The following is a 3,572-nucleotide window of genomic DNA, read 5'->3' on the forward strand; positions in this document are numbered from 1 at the left end:
CCATATATGGAGTAGGAAGTATAATCTTTCCACGGGGTCAGGCCAGTGGGGAAGGACAGTAAATATCTAGACAAATAATACAACCTACCACAGCCCCCCAGAGTTGGTGAGGCTGGGGATGCACAAGTTCATTCAAACTGGGGCCAGGTGGGCAGTCAAGGCAGGGCGGATATTCCTGCAGCCTCGTGGGCCACAGGTGTGGGGTCATAAAACAGCTTGGGGCATTCAGACAAGCCAGTCACCTCCCTTTCAAAGCCTTTTCCTCTGTGGCTGCATAGCGTTGGGTAGCATTCTTTGTTCACCCTGCCCTCCCAGGTGGGATTCTCTTTTAAGGGGCTAGCCCCCATCCCTGTTTCAAGGATTGTCACAGGGGGGAGGACACTTAGTGTTACATGTCTTCCCAAAGAAAATGAACCCAAGTTACCTAAAATTCTTGTTCTCCATAAATACTGGAAAACAGACCAAAAACCCAGCAGATTGCCATAACATTCTTGACCCCTTAGAGACTGGACAGGGACGGCTGTGCCTGGGGGCTGAAAGCTACCACAATGACCGCTAGGTGTCCAGTCTTCCAGAATTTCAGCTCGTGTTCGTGGAGCTATTTCAGGGGATGCCTCTAGATGCCACCTAGGTCTCAGCAGTGCGCTTCTCTCTTCCGCCGACCCTGGTCGGTATAGGCCCAGTTTCCACCCTCTTCCTCCATCGCCTTCTATCCCATTTTAGGTATTTAAAGAGGAACACCTTTTGGCCAAAATTCCTAGTTGGCAACCCCCACCCACTCCCCCCAATGCTGCTAAGCAAGAACAAATAGGTGATTCCTGAACTATTAGTTAAACCTTGTATAGTGGTTAGTCATTTGCTCAGAAGTGGCTGGCTATTAACCACCTTTCTTTGGTTAAAACAAGCCTAAGGCCAAGTTCAACATCAGTGGGGCTGAGAAACATACCGAAAAAATAATCTAGCTTATGACAATGTCACAAGAAGTGAAATCAGCAACAGGATTAGAATGCTCTCTATGGCTTTATGCACAATTGTCTGGTGTTCACGTGGATGTGGGTGAAAAGCACTGCTGAGAAAATCACATATCGAGTGCTTTCCTCCTGGCTAACTCCTCCTAGAAGTTTAAATATTGAAAGGAATACACTTGTCTCCGTTACTCACCGTTTACTGGATACTTCTTACACCAAGTATGGGGGGGTTTTCCAACTGCCCAGACTCCCGCTGGCGGTCCCTCAGTTCAACTCAGTTCTGACAATAACTGCCTGTAGTCAGCTCAGACCACACAGGTTAGGGGCTCCGTCCCACAGGAGGTCCTCCCCACCCCCGGGCCCTGCGCCCTTTAGATGCCAATCACAAGTCCAGGTTGTCACCTGTGCATCTTCTGGCTATAAATCAACCCTCATTGGGTTTGATAATTTACTAGAATGGCTCACAGAACTCAGGAGAACAGTTTATTTACCAGTTAATTGATTTATTATAAAGAGATAGAACCCAGAATAGCCAGATGGACAAAATGCATAGGGCAAGGGATGTGGGAAGGGATGTGGAACTTCCATGCACAGTCCAGGCACCCAACCCTCCCAGCACCTCCCCATGTTCAGAAATCTCAAAGCTCCCAGAATCATATATTATTGGTTTTTTATAGGGGCTTTGTTACTTAGCCATGAACGGTTAAACCATGGGCTATTGATGATTAACTCGACCTGGTAATCCTTTCCTAGGAGGTCAGGTCAGAGGCTGAAAGTTCCAGCCCTTTAATCACAAGGTTGGTTTCCTTGGCAACCAGCTTCCATCCTGAGGGGCTTCTCAAAAGTCACCTCATTAACAAACTCAGGTGTATTTGCTAGGGGCTTATTCAGAATAACAAAAGATACTCCTTTTACCTTTATTCCTCCTAAAACTTAGGAAATTTCATAGACTATATATGTCTTGTTATACATCACAATATCACACATATATTTGAGTTTTTTTGTGGTAAAATACAGTAACATAAACATTATAACTTGTACGACCATCAGCACTACCCATTTCCAAAATTTTTTCATTCCAAACAAACTCCCCATCCTCCTTCCCCTTCAGCTCCTGGTAACCTTCACTCTACTTTCTGTTTCTATGAATTTGTCTATTTTAGGAACTTTGTAGAAGACGAATCACACAAAATTGCCTTTTTATGTTTGACTTACTTCATTTAGCGCAATGTCGTCAAGGTTCACCCATGTTGCAGCATTCTCAGAATTTCATTCCTTTTCCTGGCTGAATAATATTCCATTGTGCATATACACACTTTTTTCCCATTCATCTGCTGATGGACCCTTGGCTGGCTTCCTTCCACCTTTTGGCTGTTGCAAATCATGCTGCTGTGGACACTGGGGCACAAGTATCTGCCGTCAGTTCTTTGGTGCAAGTATGGCCCTGCCGCGTTTTAATGCAAATTAAACAACAGGCCCATGGCAGCCACGGCTGAAGAACAACCGCAGGCTGACTTGCTCATGAAGGCTGGCAGTGATGGGGCAAGACTGGGAACTGCCCCTTCTCCCAGAGACATAGTGCTCTGGCTCAAGGGGGTCTCTCCAGCGTCACCACCGTTGACACCAAGAGGTGAACTGAGACTGCTGAGCTGTGTGGGGGAGGGCAGTCCCCATTTCTGCTGTATGGCACAGAGGTGCATACAGACACCAACAAGACTGAGGAATTTTTTGAGGCAGTGATGTGCCCCCCACCCCGGGTGCCCCATGCTGGCAGCTGTGAACCTTGAATCAGACACAACTGGCCTGGACATATTTGCTAAATTTCCTGCGTACATCAAGAATTCAAACCCAGCACTCAATGATAATCCAGAAGAGGGGCTCCGGAAAGCCCTGAATGTTTTAGACAATTGCATGACACCCCTCCTCCCGGAAGAAGTGGATGAGACCGGTGCTGAGGGGGAGGGCATCCTCAGAGGAAGGTTCGGGAAGGCAATGAGTTCACTCTGGCGGACAGCAGCCTGTTGCCAAAGCTCCACATAGTACAGGTGGTGTGTAAGAAGTACCGTGGATTCTCCACCCCTGAGGTGTGCCGGGGGTGCGTGGGTACTTGCCTGATGCCTGTGCGCGGAAGAGTTCGTCCCCACCTACCTGTCCAGATGATGGCCTGGGAGCACATGGCCAAGGCCCTCAAATAAGCTGCCCCAGTGGTTTCCATCGGGCTATGCAAGGGACACACTCCAAAATGTCCAGTGGGAAGGGAATTCTGGAGCCCCTTGCACAACTACCTGGGGGATGAGGGGAAGGAACAGGGGATCTGTGGGTGGGAAGGGTAGGACAACGTATTGCAGTAATAAAATACAGAATGAAAAAAAAACCAAATTAAACAATAGGCAAATATCTATATTTTATTTCAAATCACGTCCTGCTCTTTCTTCTTCTCGGTGTGTTGTAAGGCAGTAATGAGCATCGTTTTACAGAAACTGAGCGGGAGGCCAGGGCTGAAAGTCAGGACTGGAAGCTAGATCCTTGTTGTGTAGTGTTTGCACTAGACTAACACCCCGGAGGACAAGGGTTGCAGTCTGCCCTTATCGCTGCTGCATCTCC

General features: G+C 47.7%; 1 pseudogene; it reads left to right on the forward strand.

The window, feature by feature from the left end:
• Positions 1-2,447: 2,447 nt before the first annotated feature.
• LOC112303470 (chloride intracellular channel protein 1 pseudogene) lies at positions 2,448-3,163 on the forward strand (annotated as a pseudogene).
• The last annotated feature ends 409 nt before the right edge of the window (positions 3,164-3,572 follow it).

Source organism: Desmodus rotundus, chromosome 5 (genome assembly GCF_022682495.2).
Source record: "Desmodus rotundus isolate HL8 chromosome 5, HLdesRot8A.1, whole genome shotgun sequence".
In the NCBI taxonomy this organism is placed as follows: domain Eukaryota; kingdom Metazoa; phylum Chordata; class Mammalia; order Chiroptera; family Phyllostomidae; genus Desmodus; species Desmodus rotundus.